Below are 18,289 nucleotides of genomic sequence, written 5' to 3' on the forward strand. Positions count from 1 at the left end.
CTCTACAGGTCTGAGAGGTAAATTATCCTATGTTTTTATAATTTATGTATTATTTCATTCTTTATGCCTAGATCATAAATGCATTTTGATCTTATCTTGATGTATGGTGTTATATGTAGGTCATTGCCTATTTTCTGCCATACTAATTTTAATTTCCCAGCAGTTTTTGTCAAAGAGTGCATTCTTATCCCAAAAGTTGAGGTCTTTGGGTTTCTCAAATACTAGATTACTATAGTTATTCACTATTTTGTCCTGTGGATCTAACCTATTCCACTGATCAACTAATCTATTTGTTAGCCAATACCAGATGATTTTGGTGACCCCTGTTTTATAATATAGTTTTAGATCAGGTAATTTTTTTTTCATTAGTTCCCTTGAAAATTCTTGACTTTTTGTTCTTCTAGATGAATTTTGGTGTTATTTTTTTTATATATCATTAAAATAGTTTTTGGGAGTCTGCTTGGTATAGCACTAAATGAATAGATTACTTTAGGGAGTATTGTCATCTTGATTATTTTTGCTCAGCCTATCCAAGATCACTTAATATTTTTCCAATTATTTAAATCTGACTTTATTTTTGTGGAAAGTGTTTTGTAATTTTGGTCATAAATTCCTGACTTTCTTTTGGTAGTTAGATTCCCAAATATTTTATGCTAGCAATAGTTATTCTTAATGGAGTTTCTTTTTGTATCTCTTGCTGTTGGATTTTGTTGGTGATGTATAAAAATGCTGAGGATTTATGTGGATTTATTTTGTATCTTGCAAGTTCACTAAACATGTGGATTATTTATAATAGTTTTTTAGAGAATTTCTGGAGTTCTCTAAGTATACCATCATATCATCTGCAAAGAGTGATAATTTGGTTTCTTCATTACTTATTCTAATTCCTTTAATCACTTTTTATCTGTTATTGCTGAAGCTAGTATTTCTAATCCAATATTGAATAGTAATGGTGACAATGGACAACCTTGTTTCACTCCTGATTTTATTGGGAATAGTTCCAGTTAATCATCATGACATATGATGCTTACTGATGGTTTTAAATAGATGCCACTGACTATTTTCCAGAAAAATCCATTTAAGTCTATACTCTCTAGTGTTTTTAATAAGAATGGGTGTTGGATTTTATGAAATGCTTTTTTGCATCTATTGAGATGATCATATTGTTTTTGTTAATTTGGTTATTGATATAATCAATTATATTAATAGTTTTCCTAATATTGAATCAGCCCCGAATTCTTGGTATAAATCCTATTTGGTCATGGTGTATTATCATGGGGATGATTTTCTGTAGTCTTTTTGCAAATATTTTATTTAAGATTTTTGAATCAATGTTTATTAAGGTGATTGGTCTATTATTTTCTTTTTTTCATGCTACAGGGACTAGATATCAGTACCATGTCTGTGTCATAAAAGGAATTTGATAGTACCCCTTCATTCCCTATTTTTTCAAATACTTTATATAGCATTGGAGTTCATTGTTCTTTATATGTTTGGGAAAATTCACATGTAAATCCATCTGGTCCTGGGAATTTTTTCTTAGGGAGTTTATTAATAGCTTCTATTTCTTTTTTCTAAAATGGGACTATTTAACCAATTTACTTCTTCCTCTTTTAATCTGAGCAAACTATATTTTTGAAGGTATTTATCCATTTCATTTAAGTTATCAATTTTATTGCCATAAAGTTGAGCAAATTAACTCCTAATTATTGCTCTAATTTCTTCTTCATTAGTGGAAAGTTCTCCCTTTTCATTTTTAAGGGTAATAATTTTATTTTTCTCTTTCCTTTTTCTAATCAAATTTACCAAAGTTTTATCTATTTTGTTAGATTTTTCATAGAACCAACTCTTAGTTTTATTTATTAATTCAATAGCTTTTTAATTTTCAATTTTATTAATCTCTCCTTTTATTTTTAGAATTTCAAGTTTAGTGTTTGATTAGGGGTTTTTAATTTTCTATTTTTCTAGCTTTTTTAGTTGCAAGCCTAATTCATTTATTTTCTCTGTCTCTATTTTATGCGCATAGGCCTCTAGAAATATAGTATTTCCTCTTAATTACTATTTTATTATTATTTGTTTGCCTGCATCATACATACTAGTATGTCATTTCATTATTGTCATTCTCCTGGATGAAATTATTAATTCTATGATTTGCTCTTTCACCCATTCATTTTTAGAATGAGATTATTTAGTTTCCAATTACTTTTTAGTTTATTTTCCCCTGACTTTTTATTAAATGTAATTTTTATTGCATTGTGATCTGAAAAGAATGCATTTATTATTTCTGCCTTTCTGCATTTCAATTTGAAGCCTTTATGTCCTAATATATGGTGAATTTTTGTATCAGTTCCATGGATTGCTGAGAAGAAAGTGTACTTCTTTCTCCAAAGATCTGTCATACCTATCATCTTTAGTCAAATTACCTCTTTACCTTCTTTCTTATTTATTTTATGGTTTGATTTATCTAGTTTGATATCTCTCATTATTCTAGTTCTGCTGTCTATTTCTTCTTGCACCTCTTTTAACTTGTCCTTTAGGAATTTAGATGCTATACTACTTGGTGCATATATGTTTATTATTGATATTGCTTCATTATCTATGGTGCCCTTTATCAAGATATAGTGCCATTCCTTATCTTTTTAAATTAGATATTTATTTGCTTTTACATGATTAGAGATCTGGATTAGTATTCTTGCTTTTTTTATTTTTTTAACTTCCCCTGATGAATAATAGATTCTGCTCCAGCCTTTTACCTTTACTCTGTATGAATCACTCTACTTTAAATGTGTTTCTTGTAGACAATATATTGTAGGATTCTGCCTTTTAATCCAGTCTGTTATCTGCCTGTGGTTTATGGAGAGTTTTCCCCATTCACATTTATGGTTAAGTTTACTAATTCTGCATTATATGCCATCTTGTTAACCTCAGAATATGCTTTTCCCCTTCCCCCTCTTCCACAGTATTAAACTTATGAGCATCACTTACCTCACATAATCTTCCACTTTAGGTTCCCTTTCATCCCCCTTATAATCCCTCCCCTTTTCTTAAACTTCCCTTTCAATTTCTGTTTTCCCTTCTATTTATCTTACCCCTTCCCTTTTCCCCTCCCACTTTTCAATGAGGTAGAAGTTTTCTGCAAATCAAATGTCTAATATTTTCTCTTTGAGCCAGCTCTGATGAAAGTAAGATATACACTATGATCATCCCCTTGTCTTCTTACCCTCAGTTATAATAGGTTATCTTTGCCTCTTCATGAGACGTAGTTTCTCTCTTTTTACCTCCACTTTTCCCTTTTTCTTGTAGAATTTCTTTTTTAATTCTAGATTTTTTTTTACAACAGTATATCAAATTATACATGTACTCTTTATGTGTATTGATAACATAAATACAGTTCTTTATTGAATAATTAGGGTTTTTTTGTTTTGTTTTTTGGATTTTATATTTTCTGGTTTTTTTAAATATTATACCTTTTTATTTGCAAGATATATGCATGGGTAATATTTCAGCATTGACAATTGCAAAATATTTTGTTACAATTTTCCCCTCCTTATCCTCACCCCTCTCCGAGATGGCAGGTCATAAATTCATTCCTCTTCCACAGGTCTGAGACATAAACTATTCTATGTATTTCTAATTTATTTTTTATCTCATTCTTTTGCACAGGTCATGAACCCATTTTGATCTTATTTTGGTATATGGTGTTAAGTGTGGGTAAATGCCTAGTTTTTGCCATACTAATTTCCAATTTTCCCAGCAGATTTAGTCAAACAGTGGGTTCTTATCCCAAAAGCTGGGGTATTTGGGTTTGTCAAACACTAGCTTTTTTAATTTATTGACTATTTTGTCCTTTGAAACTAACTGATTCCACTGATGCTCTAGTCTATTTCTTAGCCAATACCAAATGGTTTCAGTAACCGCTGTGTTATAATATAATTTTAGAGCTGGTACAGCTAGACCACCATCATTTTTTTTGTTTGTTTGTTTGTTTGTGTTTTCATCAGTTCCCTTGAAGTTCTTTTTTTTTTCTTTTTTTATTATACCTTTTTATTTACAAGATATACATATAAGTAATATTTCAGCATGGACAGTTGCAAATCCTTTTGTTCTAACTTTTTGCTCCTTTCCCCCACCCCTTCCCCCAGATGGCAGATTGACCAATACATGTTAAATGTGTTAAAGTGTAAGTTAAATGCAATATATGTATACATGTATAAACAGTTATTTTGAAGTACAAAAAGATTCGGACTTTGAAATAGTGTACAAATAGCCTGTGAAGGAAATCAAAATTCAGGCAGACAAAAACAAAGGGATTGGGAGTTTTATTTAGTAGATCATACTCATTTTCCAGAGTTCTTTCCCTGGGTGTATCTAGTTCAGTTCATTACTGATTTATTGGAACTGATTTGGCTCATCTCATTGTTGAAGAGTGCCACTTCCATCAGAATTGATCCTCATTTAATATTGTTGTTGAAGTGTATGATGGTCTTCTGGTCCTGCTCATTTCACTCAGTATCAGTTCATGTAAGTCTCTCCAGGCCTTTCTGAAATCACCCTGCTGGTTATTTCTTACAGAACAATAATATTCCATAATATTCATATACCATAATTTATTCAGCCATTCTCTAATTGATGGGCATCCATTCGTTTTCCAGTTTCTAGCCACTACAAAGAGAACTTCCACAAACATTCTTTCACATACAGGTCCCTTTTCCTTCTTTAAAATCTCTTTGGGATATAAGCCCAGTAGTAACACTGCTGGGTCAAAGGGTATGCACAGTTTGATAACTTTTTGAGCATAGTTCCAAATTGTTCTCCAGAATGGCTGGATGTATTCACAATTCCACCAACAATGCATCAATGTCCCAATTTTCCCGCATCCCCTCCAACATTCCACATTATCTTTCCCTACCATTCCAAGCAATCTGACAGGTGTGCAGTGGTGTCTCATAGTTGTCTTAATTTGCATTTCTCTGAGTAATAATGACTTCGAGCATCTTTTCATATGGCTAGAAATAGTTTCAATTTCTTCATCTGAGAATTGTATGCTCATATCCTTTGACCATTTATCAATTGGAGAATGGCTGGATTTCTTATAAATTAGAATCAATTCTCTATATATTTTGGAAATGAGGCCTTTATCAGAACCTTTGAGTGTAAAATGTCTTCCCAGTTTATTGTTTCTCTGCTAATCTTGTCTGTATTAGTTTTGTTTATATAAAAATTTTTCAATTTGATACAATCAAAAATTTCTATTTTTTGATCAATAATTATGTCTAGCTATTCTTTGCTCATAAATGCTTTTTTCTTCCAGAGGTCTGAGAAGTAAACTATCCTATGCTCATCCAATTTATTTATAATCTCATTCTTTATGCCTAGGACATGATCCCATTTTGACCATATCTTGGTTACATGTTAAGGTTAAGTGTGGGTCTGCTATACTAATTTCCAATTTGCCCAGCAATTATTTTTCAAACAGTCAGTTCTCATCCCAAAAGCTGGGGTCTTTGGGTTTGTCAAACACTACATTATTAAAATTATTGCCTGTTTTGTCCTTTGAACCTAACCTATACCACTGATCAACTAGTTTATTTCTTAGCCATTACCAAATGGTTTTGAAACCACTGCTTTATAATATAATTTTAGATGTGGTACAACTATGCCACCTTCATTTAATTTTTTTTTTATTAATTCCCTTGGAATTCTTGACCTTTTGTTTTTTCATATGAACTTTGTTGTTAGCTTTTCTAGGTCATTAAACTAGTTTTTTGGGAGTCTGATTGGTATAGCACTTCATAAACAGATTAGTTTAAGCAGTATTGTCATCATTATTATATTTGCTTGCCCAATCCAAGAGCATTTAATATTTTTCCAATTGGTTACCTCTGACTTTATTTGTGTGGAAAGTGTTTTGTAGTTTTGCTCATATATTAAACTGATTTTTCCTCGGGGGTTAGATTCCTAAATATATTATACCATTGGTAGTTAATTTAAATTGAATGTCTCTTTGTAACTCTAACTTTGTAACTGGATTTTGTTGGTGATATATAAGAATGCTGATGACTTTTGTGGGTTAATTTTGTATCCTGCAATATTACTAAAGGTGTGGATTATTTCTAAAAACATTTTAGTAGAATCTCTGGGGCTCTCTAAGTATACCATAATATAAGCAAAGAGTAATAATTTGGTTTCCTCATTACCTATTCTAATTCCTTTAATGTTTCTCAACTCTTATTGCTGAAGCTAGTATTTCTAATCCAATGCTGAATAATAATGATGATAGGGGCAACCTTGTTTCACTACTGATCTTATTGGGAATAGTTCCAGTTTATCCCCATTACATGTCATGCTTACTGATGGTTTTAAATAGATCCTACTGATTATTTTAAGGAAAAATCCATTTTTTCCTATACTCTCAAGGGTTTTAATAAGAATGGATGTGGATTTTTTCAATGCTTTTTCTGCATCTATTGAGATGATCATATGTTTTTTTGTAAATGTGCTTATTGATATGACCAATTAGACTAATAGTTTACCTAATACTGAACCAGCCCTGCGTTCCTGGTATAAACCCTACTTGGTCATGGTGCATTATCTTGGGGATGATATTCTGCAGTCTTTTTGCTAATATTTTATTTAAGATTTTAGCATCAATATTCATTAAGGAGATTGGTCGGTAATTTTCCTTCTCTGTTTTCAGCCTACTTGGTTTAGGTATCAGTACCATATCTGTGTCATAAAAGGAATTTGGCAGGACTCCTTCAATCCTTATTTTTTCAAATAGTTTATACAGCATTGGGACTAATTGTTCTTTAAATGTTTGGTAGAATTCACATGTAAATCCATCTGGTCCTGGGGATTTTTTCTTAGGGAGTTGATTAATAACTTGTTCTATTCCTTTTTTCTGAAATGGGACTTTTAAGCAATTTACTTCCTCCTCTGTTAATCTGGGAAGCCTATATTATTAGAGGTAGTCATCCATTTAACTTAGGTTATCAAATTTATTGGCATAAAGTTGGGCAAAATGACTCCTTATTATTGCTCTAATTTCCTCTTTATTTGTGGAAAGTACTCCCTTTTCATTTTTAAGACTAATAATTTGATTTTCTTCTTTCTTTTTTTCTAATCAGATTTAGCAAAGGTTTATCTATTTTATTGTTTTTTTTTTCATAAAACCAACCATTAGTTTTATTTATTTATTCAATAGTTGTTTAACTGTAAATATTAAGTTCTTTATTTAATTTTAGAATTTCAAGTTTAGTATTTAATTGGGGGGTTTTAATTTGGTCTTTTTCTAGCATTTTTAAGTTGCAAATCCAATTCATTGATCTTCTCTTTCTCTATTTTACTCAAGTAAGCCTTTAAAGATATAAAATTTCCCTTTACTACCATTTTAGCTGCATCCTACACATTTTGGTATGATGTCTCATCATTGTCATTATCTTGAGTGAAATTATTAATTGTGTCTATAATTTGCTGTTTCACCTAATCATTCTTTAAGATGAGATTATTTAGTTTCCAATTACTTTTGGGGGTATTTAGCCCTAACTTTTGGTGGATATAGTTTTTATTGCATTCTGATCTGAAAATAATGCATTTACTATTTCTGCCTTCCTGAACAATTTTGAGGTCTTTATGTTCTAATTTTTGTAGAGGTTCCATGAACTGCTGAGAAGAAAGTATACTCCTTTCTGTTACCATTAAGTTTTTTTCTAAAGATCTATCATATCTAATTTTTCTATTATTCTATTTACCTCTTTATTTCTTTCTTTTTTGTTCTGTGGTTTGATTTATCTAATTCTGAGAGTGCAAGGTTGACATCTCTCACTATTAAAATTTTACTGTCTATTTCTTCTTGCAACTCTCTTAACTTTTCCTTTAGAAAATTAGATGCTATATCACTTGGTGCATATATGTTTAATATTGATATTGCTTCATTGTCTATGCTACCATTTAGCAAGATATAGTTTCCTTCCTTATTTCTTTTAGTTAGATCACTTTTTGCTTTGCTTGACGTGACATAAGGATGACTACCCCTGCTTTTTTTTATTTTTTTATTTTTTAAAATTTTTTTTTTATTCATTTTTCCATATTATCCCCTCCCTCCCTCCACTCCCTCCCCCCGATGGCAGGTAATCCCATACATTTTACATGTGTTACAATATAACCTAGATACAATATATGTGTGTAAATACCATTTTCTTGTTGCACATTAATTATTAGCTTCTGAAGGTATAATTAACCTGGGTAGATAGACAGTAGTGCTAACAATTTACATTCGCTTCCCAGTGTTCCTTCTCTGGGTATAGTTATTTCTGTCCATCATTGATCAACTGGAAGTGAGTTGGATCTTCTTTATGTTGAAGATTTCCACTTCCATCAGAATACATCCTCATACAGTATTGTTGTTGAAGTGTATAGTGATCTTCTGGTTCTGCTCATTTCACTCAGCAACAGTTGATTTAAGTCTCTCCAAGACTCTCTGTATTCCTCTTGCTGGTCATTTCTTACAGAGCAATAATATTCCATAACCTTCATATACCACAATTTACCCAACCATTCTCCAATTGATGGACATCCATTCAACTTCCAGTTTCTAGCTACAACAAAAAGAGCTGCCACAAACATTTTGGCACATACAGGTCCCTTTCCGCTCTTTAGTATTTTTTTGGGATATAATCCCAATAACAACAATGCTGGGTCAAAGGGTATGCACAGTTTGATAACTTTTTGGGCATAGTTCCAAATTGCTCTCCAGAATGGCTGGATTCTTTCACAACTCCACCAACAATGTATCAGTGTCCCAGTTTTCCCACATCCCCTCCAACATTCATCATTATTTGTTCCTGTCATCTTAGCCAATCTGACAGGCGTGTAGTGGTATCTCAGAGTTGTCTTAATTTGCATTTCTCTGATCAGTAGTGATTTGGAACACTCTTTCATATGAGTGGAAATAGTTTCAATTTCATCATCTGAGAACTGTCTGTTCATATTCCTTGACCATTTATCAATTGGAGAATGGTTTGGTTTCCTATAAATCAGGGTCAGTTCTCTATATATTTTGGAAATGAGACCTTTGTCAGAACCTTTCCTTTTAAAAATATTTTCCCAATTTGTTACTTCCCTTCTAATCTTGTTTGCATTAGTATTGTTTGTACAGAAACTTTTTAGTTTGATGTAATCAAAATCTTCTATTTTGTGATCAATAATGATCTCTAATTCTCCTCTGGTCATAAATTCCTTCCTCCTCCACAGGTCTGAGAGGTAGACTATTCCCTGTTCCTCTAATCTATTTATGATCTCATTCTTTATGCCTAAATCATGGACCCATTTTGATCTTACCTTGGTATATGGTGTTAAGTGTGGGTCCATATCTAATTTCTGCCATACTAATTTCCAGTGTTCCCAACAGTTTTTTTCCGAATAATGAATTTTTGTCCTTAATGTTGGTATCTTTGGGTTTGTCAAAGATTAGTTTGCTATAGATGTACCCTTTTTTGTCCTTTGTATCTAATCTGTTCCACTGATCTACCGTTCTATTTCTTAGCCAGTACCAAATGGTTTTGGTGACTGCTGCTATATAATATAGCTTTAGATCAGGTACACTTAGACCACCTTCCTCTGACTTTTTTTTCATTAGTTCCCTTGCAATTCTCGACCTTTTATTCTTCCATATGAATTTTGTTTTTATTTTTTTCTAGGTCATTAAAATAGTTTCTTGGGAGTCTGATTGGTATAGCACTAAATAAATAGATTAGTTTGGGGAGTATTGTCATCTTTATTATATTCGCTCGGCCTATCCAAGAGCACTGAATGTCTTTCCAATTATTTAAATCTGACTTTATTTTTGTGGCAAGTGTTTTGTAATTTTTCTCATATAATTCCTGACTATTCTTTGGTAGATGGATTCCCAAATACTTTATACTCTCAACATTTGTTTGGAATGGAATTTCTCTTTGTATCTCTTGCTGTTGCATTTTGTTGGTGATATATAAGAATGCTGAGGATTTATGTGCATTTATTTTGTATCCTGCCACTTTGCTAAAATTCTGAATTATTTCTAATAGCTTTTTAGCAGAGTCTTTCCTACCCCTGCTTTTTTGACTTCACCTTAAGCATATTAGATTTTGCTCCAGCCTTTTTACTTTAGTCTATATGTATCTCCCTGCTTTAAATGTGTTTCTTGTAAATAACATATTTTAGGGTTATGACATTTGATCCAGTCTGCTCTCCACCTCCACTTTATGGGAGAGTTCATCCCATTCACATTTATAGTTAAAATTATTTATTTTGTATTTCCTGCCATGTTATTACCCCCAGATTATGCTTTTCTTTTTTTTGCCCCGTTACCTCTTTTCCCAGTACTAAACTTATGGGAATCACTTGCCTCTTGTAGCTCTTCCTGTTTAGAATTCCTCCCACCTCTTTGAATAGTTAAAATTATTTATTTTGTATTTCCTGCCATGTTATTACCCCCAGATTATGCTTTTCTTTTTTTTGCCCCTGTTACCTCTTTTCCCAGTACTAAACTTATGGGAATCACTTGCCTCTTGTAGCTCTTCCTGTTTAGAATTCCTCCCACCTCTTTGAATTCCTTCCCCTTTCTTGTACTTTTCCATTGTTACTTGTTTTTTTCCTTTTCCCTCTTCCTCTCTCATTTTTTAATGAGGTGAGAGAAGTTTCTCTATAAACCAAATATGTCAATAATTTTCTCTTTGAGCCAACTCAGATGAGAGTAAGGTTCAGACAATTTTCCTTCTTCTCCCTAAATTCTGTCAGATAGGACAGGCTTTATTTGCGTCTTTGTGAGATGTAATTCCCCTCTTTTTATCTCTCCTTTTCCATTTTTCTGATACCATCCCCTTTCTATTGCTACTTCCCTTTTTATGTTATATCAGTAAAATCAAATTATATATATATATATACTTTTTATGTATATTTCTTTTTCCAGTTTATCAAATCTATCTTGTAATTAGTTATATGCCTTTTCCAGACTCTCTTGCAATGCTTTTATTTCCATTCCCCATTTTTCTTCTAACTCTATTTTAAGGTCCTTTCTAAGTTCTTCTAAGAGAGCCTTGTTTGATGGGGACCAGGTTATTTCACTCCTTGGAGCTTCTTTTGGAGACAATCTGCCTCTAGCTTCCTCAGGGTTTGAATCTATTTTTCTCTTTCTCCATAAATTCTTTCAATTGTTAGAGTCCTCTTTACCTTTTTATTCATTTTTTAAAGTTAAGTTAAGGTCTGCTTTTAGGGCAGGAGAGGTTTTCCAAGCAATAGCAGCTGGGCTGGGTCAGTGGTGATTCACTCCTGGTGCTGACTCTGCTATGTGGAGTCATCAGCAATGTCCCAGGGCTGCCCTGGTGTTTGTGGTTGGAGTCTGCTCAAGTATCCTGAGGCTGCACTGCTCCCAGACTCTGAGCTTTCTCAGGTGGTGTTTGTGGTCAACTGCCAAGTCCTTGCTGTCTTTCTCCTCCTTCTGATTGAAGCAGACCTTCTCTGATCTGTCTCTTCCACAAACTCTCTGCCCCATAAAATTTATACAGCCACACTGAGACTGTTCTGTCTTAGGACCCTGCTCGGCCTGTGCTGGTGTTTGTGTCAGCTATTTGTGTTTGATACCTCTTTGCAGCTTCTGATTGAAGCCGATCTTTTCTGGCCTGATTCCTCTCATTTCTCTGCCCCAGGACACTGAGCTATCTGCTCTGGTGTTTGTACTGATTGCCCCTGGCTGCCTCCCTCCCATATCCATTTGAAACAGACCTTTTTTTTGGCTATATTTGTAATCATATTCTGCTGATAATGTGTTGCATTTCCAATATTTGTAGGTTCTGCTGGTCCAGAGCTAATTCAATCTTAATTTCATAATTATTGTGAAGGTTGTAAAGCAGGTTAGACAGAAATTTGTGTTGGCTCCACTATCTTGGCTCCACCCCCGGAAGTCCCCCAATGTGATCTTAAAGGAGGGAAAGGTACCACATGTGCAAAATGTTTGTGGCAGCCCTTTTTGTAGTGGCAAGAAACTGGAAACTGAGTGGATGCCCTTCAGTTGGAGAATGGCTGAATAAGTTATGGTTTATGAATGTTATAGAATATTTTTGTTCTAAAAGAAATGATCAGGAGGATGATTTTAAAGAAGCCTGGAAAGACTTACAAGAACTGATGCTAAGTAAAAGGAGCAGAACTGGTAGATCATTGTACATTACAACAATATTATATGACGATCAATTCTTATGAATGTTATTTTTTTCAACAATGAGATGATTGATGCCAGTCCCAATGATCTTGTAATGAAGAAAGACATCTACACCCAAAAAGAGGACTGTGGAACTGAGTGTGGATCACAACATAACATTCTCACTCATTTTGTTGTTGTTTGCTTGCATTTTGTTTTCTTTCTCATTTATTTCTTTTTTTAATCTTATTTTTCTTTTGCAGCATGAGAATTGCATAAATATGTTTATACATATTGGATTTAACATATTTTAACTTTAACATGTTTAAAATAAATTGGATTTCTTGCCATCTAGGGGAGGAGGTGGGAGAAAGAGGAGAAAATATGAAACACAAGGATTTCCAAGGGTCAATACTGTCAAATTATCCACGCATAAGTTTTGAAAATAAAAAGCTTTAAGAAGAAAAAAAAATATATACACTAGTGCTTTATTTTTTTAATATATATTTTATCAACTATATAATATGCTAATGAAGGAATACAATCAAAAAATGATAGTCATACACTGCAACTTAGATTATGGAAAGTGATAATTATTTTTTTAAATGAATGTTTGGGGATGAGCATTGTAGTAGCCTTTGATTAAATGGCAAACTTAAAGAACACATATAGAAAAAAATTCACATAATATTACAATTCTGGATATTTTTGCCATCTAGCTATTGAATATTTTCTTATTGCTAAGGATTATAATAATAATTTTAAAGCTTTTTGTAAGGCTAAAAATATGCAACAACTAAGGTGGGCAACTACATTATTATACAACTGGCATGGTAAATACTAGCAATATAGTTTCATTATTTTCTCCCTGAATTCTCCCATTCTTTTGTCTTTCCTTTTTGAATATAGTTTATAATCATGAAGGAAAAAGTCTATATCTACCAAGTCTATTCTCTCATTGTTATTCATTGGTCCAAAGAAGCTGAGATGGGCATCTCAGTTCATTTAATCAGTGGTTCTCTGCAAGGAAAGTTAGGAATCATCTCTGTGTATCAGAACTGATATGTAGCAATGCCCGTCAGAAGAGATTAGTAGGCCTATGTCAAGGTGGAAGCAGCAGGGTAGAATGAAACCTGAAGCTAGGTTAAGTAATTGGGTTCTTGTTCAATAAAAGTGCTTATTTGTGTTGTGTAATGAAAGATCTTTGGTGCAATGGATGTCTGAATCCAAATACCCTCAGGATTTTCTGATGGATAAAGAGATAAGGGGGAAAAGGATTTAATTTAGAGCTATTGAAAAACTTTAAAGAGATTAGAGGAATTCTTAAGTGTACTTTCTTTTTTTTATCAATATGCTTTGTTACTCATCAAGACTGGGTATTAAAAATTGACAATGAAAGATTTTTGGAGTTTGTATTTTGGCTCCCTTCCATCATTTACTGTCCTCAGAGCTCAGATGGAGAAAGAGAAAATAGAGAAACTTATCTTCCTCCTTATATGCCCTAACCTGGATTTAGGGAGTAGTATTGCCATTAGGCCTCTTTTGAGAGTCTCATCAAACCCACAGGAAGGAGGTTGGCAAGTAGAACAAACTACTTGTCTTGCTTCAAGTGATAAGCTCTTTCTTCAGTGATCACTAGTGTAGCCAAGTTTCAATGAAAAGAGTTCAGCTTTCCAAAATAATATATTATGCTACAGAGAAGAATAAAAACTATAACTTTTCTGGTTTTGACATAACTTAACTGGGGCCAATGAAAGAGGAAAATTCAAATAAAATATAATAATTTAAGGGATAAATAAATTATTGTTTTTACATTACAATACTTAATATTGCTATTATTACTAGCTTTTTTTTGCAGTAGCAAGCATTGATAGGTGATCAAGTAAAATAAAATTTTTATATTTACATCAGATAAAAGTTCATTATATTTCCTTTAACAATATTACCTCATTACAATATTGCTTCATTTACAATATTACCTGATTGCAATGGTAACATTATAACCATTACCTTTTTGTTGTTATAATCCCACTAAAGTTATTTGACAGCTGGTGTAAAATTCAGACCAGAAATATTAATTTTCACCTTAGGAATCAAAATCATCATCATCATCATCATCATCATCATCATCATCATCATCATCATCGTTATATTTGACTTTAAAGTGAATATTCAATTTCTTTCTGGGGTAGAAAATGGTAAAAACAATCTCCTATCCACCTCTTTTTAAGTCTTCTCATTATTCTTTTTGTGGCAGGTTTCTAAGGATACAACATGAAAAATACTTTCTATATTATCGTCCTCTTCACTCACTTCTTATTTTTTTGATACTATGTTCAAAGAAACTAGTACCTGTTGAAATTAGCAGTTATATATATATATATATATATATATATATATATATATATATATACATATATATATATATGTATATATATATATATATACACATATAAACATATATTACAATGCATTATATAGGATAGCATATATTAATGTTTTGTTACATTATTAATATATTATTTATCTTACATTATACCATGATGTGGAATATAATATTGTATTATGTGCTATATATTATGTGATTTGAAAACAATAACAATTTACTTTCCATTTGGAAAATACTCAATAAACTTTTAATAGGTTTGAATTGTAGATAATAATGCCAGGATGAGCAGATTGAAGTAAAAATTAGGTTTAAGTATTTGTGGCAAAGAGCAGCTAGATGATACAATTAGAGCACTGGCCCTGGACTCAAAAGAACTTGTTTTCAAATCCAGCCTCAGACACTTAAGGATTACTAGCTGTGTGACCTTGGGCAAGTCACTTAACTACAATTTGTTCCCAAAAGCATCCAGTTCAGGGAAGGACCATTGTCCATAGATCCTTGATTGGAATCCCATATGTGTTACTCTCATATGTGACCTTTGACAAGTCATTATTGTTTTAAAGATCTGAGATTCTTCATCCAGAACATGAAAGGCTGAACTAGATGACTTAATGCTGAGGTTCCTTCCAAGATTAAGTCTATTATTCTCAGTTGTGAAAATCCCTGATTGTTTCAGAGCATAATCCTTTCAGTGGAAAGCTCTAAAACATCAGATAATAAATTAGAATGTTGTGTTTGGGAATATTTAATCTTATCAAATTAAAAAAAACTTTTTGAGTCACAATAGAGAATATTTAGCAAATCTTTGCAAAAATAAACTTTAAGATTTTCATGAAAAGATTAGTTCTCCAATAAATTTAAAATGGATATGTAATACATAAATGAAAACAAAAAAGGCAATGATAAGGATGACTGTTTCAACTAGAGAAAAATAGAATGGAATCCCCTTGAAGGACAGGAGAAGAGTATTTAGAAAATCATTAAGCAACATGCTTAATACAATGAATTGATGCTATGGGATAAGAACATTGTAGGAAAAAAAGCTGGAATAAAATAATTCTGAAATATTTTTTTTAAAGGTAAAAGAAAATAATATACTGGCAATAAAAAAATCTTGTAATCGGTTATAATCTCTTTTAAAATAATTCAGAGCAGAATATTTAGAATAAAATTTTACCTCTTAATAATCCATATAAAAGCAATTTCCATTTCATGGAAAAGAAAATTATAGGAAAGGAGAGCAACTGGAGAGGAGCATAATGATGGTCCTAAGCAAAGTTCAGTAATGTATTTGGTTGTTGTCCTACATATAAAAGGAAGATCAAAATTACATCAGAGTTGAGTTACCAAAGGAAACATAGAATTGAAAAAAATACAAAGTCATTTGTTAAAGAAAATTTATGAAGACTATCAAAACATATCTTGCAAATATTATGCACATAGTAATATTTATTGAATTAAATTGAGTATAATGAAAACAAAGGTAGGAATGAAAAGGGTCTGAAGATACTGTAAGCTTAGTTTTATAAGAGAGTATTACTTATCAGAACTAGGTACTAGTTGTACTAGGTTTAAAAATAGCCCAGTATTATAAATCAGTTAATCAAGACAGGAAAATGAATGTGAAACATTTGATTGTTTGATAAATATAAAATAACACATTAATAGGAAAAAAAGTGTTTAACCAGAACACATAGAAAATTGGAAAGTAAATTTACATTAAAATACATTTTTATCTTAGCGTTTACTTCATTAAATCTTTTAGAGATAAATTATTTAAATATAAATGGAAATGCCATTGAAAAGAGAAAAGAATGAAAGATTATACATTTGACAGGCATGAATAGGTATATAAAATACTTAGTTATAAAAATAAAATAAACCATTTTAAGCATACTATACTTCTCCAGAAGAACTGTGATCTCATTGAGTTAAATACACCTTTCAGTGATGGATATTATAACTTTTCAATTGTCTCTGCTCCAGCCAAATGAATGGTCCAACTACTTTTATCCAGTCATAAGTTGATGTAATTATTTTTTTGTTACTACTTCTTGTTATGTGTTATAGATAGTTTATGTCTACCCTTTGCCCATTGGGAAATATTTAATTTTATTTCTATAAAGGCTAAATAAATACTATAACTGAGAGCCATATCTATAACTGAGAGCCAAATAACATCACTATGTTTTTAAAAATGGAACTTTTTCCTTTTTTTAGGGAAAATAAATAAAAGAAAATGAATAAAAGAATTGGATATTTTTAAAAGTAAATCCAATCCATTCTCTTATTCTTCATCAAATAACGTTCACTGTACATTTGAGACATTTGTATAGAATTCCATTTATGTATAATTTTTTATTACATACACATTGAAAGCATATATATAGTGTTCATGTGTATACTGTATGTGTACATTCACAATCTAGACAATGGACATTAATTGACAATTTTTTTTCCTCAGGGGAAAATTAGGCAGAATTTTTTAATGGATTTTATTTTAGTATATCATTTTAATATTTTAAAATTTTTATTCAATAAGTAGGAGTCATCTGCAATTATCTGAATATCCAGAGAATTTCATTTTTGTAAATAATTCTTTTATTTGGAATCTGAGCTGAACATCCTAAATTACCAGAATAAACAAAAATATCTTTTCATATTTTATTTCATTTAACCAGTCATTGAATGTTGATAACCAGTCTTCAAATGGCTTGAAATATTTCATTTTTCAAAATTGTTTACACATTGGCACACATATATATGTTTATATGAAATGTCTCATTGAAGGAGAGCTTTTAAAGCCATATTATGATTTACCTATTTAAAGTTAAAATTGGGGGTGGAGTTGGAGCCAAGATGGTGAAGAGTAGACATAACTTTCTATGACCTCATCTGATCTTCTCTCAACCCAAAAGTAGATTAAAACTCTAAACCGGTTTTGGAGTGACAGAACTCACAAATATGTGGAGTTGAACACATGGACTCCAGAACAGGTATGTTTCAAATGGGCAGGGAGACAGCCTCTAAAGTCTAGACTGCAGCACAGGGAGCCCAAGGCAAGAAACTGGGATGGGGAGTAAGAGCTTCAACACACCTGGTATTCTTCTGTGAGGCCCTTAGGACACTCTGTCCTGATTACAAGCAGGTTATTAGCAGATTTGCTGTAAAACACTAAAAAGTGAATACAAAAAGCAAATTGTAAGCCACTGAGCCCCATATTAATTAAATACCAAGGAGTCACAATCAGGATTGCCCATGATGTAGCAGCTTCTAATTTAAAGGACTGGAGGGCCTGGAATCAGATATTCTGAATGGCAAAAGAACTTGGATTACAACCAAGAATAAGCTAACCAGATAAAATGAATACTATCTTTCAGGTAAGAAAACAGACATTAAATGATGGTAGATGAATTCCATCTATTTCTGATGAAAATGTAGAGGGCTGAAATTATGAAAAGGTGCACTTGAATCTAAGACAGAATAGCACTTAAGGCTGATTACCTATTCAATGTGAAATAGTGGTTCTATATAAATATACTTAGACGAGAAGGTGATGTGATGGCTTTCTTTATAGTTGGCACTTGCTGAATGTATGGTGATGAGGTAATCATAGGCAACAATTGGAGGACTGAGGGAGAGAGATCAGAGTCTCTCTGCCACAGCACACTGTGGCACTTCTCTCTGAGGAGTGAAGACTTTCAGGCTGCAGATCATCATACACATCA

Source organism: Sminthopsis crassicaudata, chromosome 2 (assembly GCF_048593235.1).
Source record: "Sminthopsis crassicaudata isolate SCR6 chromosome 2, ASM4859323v1, whole genome shotgun sequence".
Classification (NCBI taxonomy): Eukaryota; Metazoa; Chordata; class Mammalia; order Dasyuromorphia; family Dasyuridae; genus Sminthopsis; species Sminthopsis crassicaudata.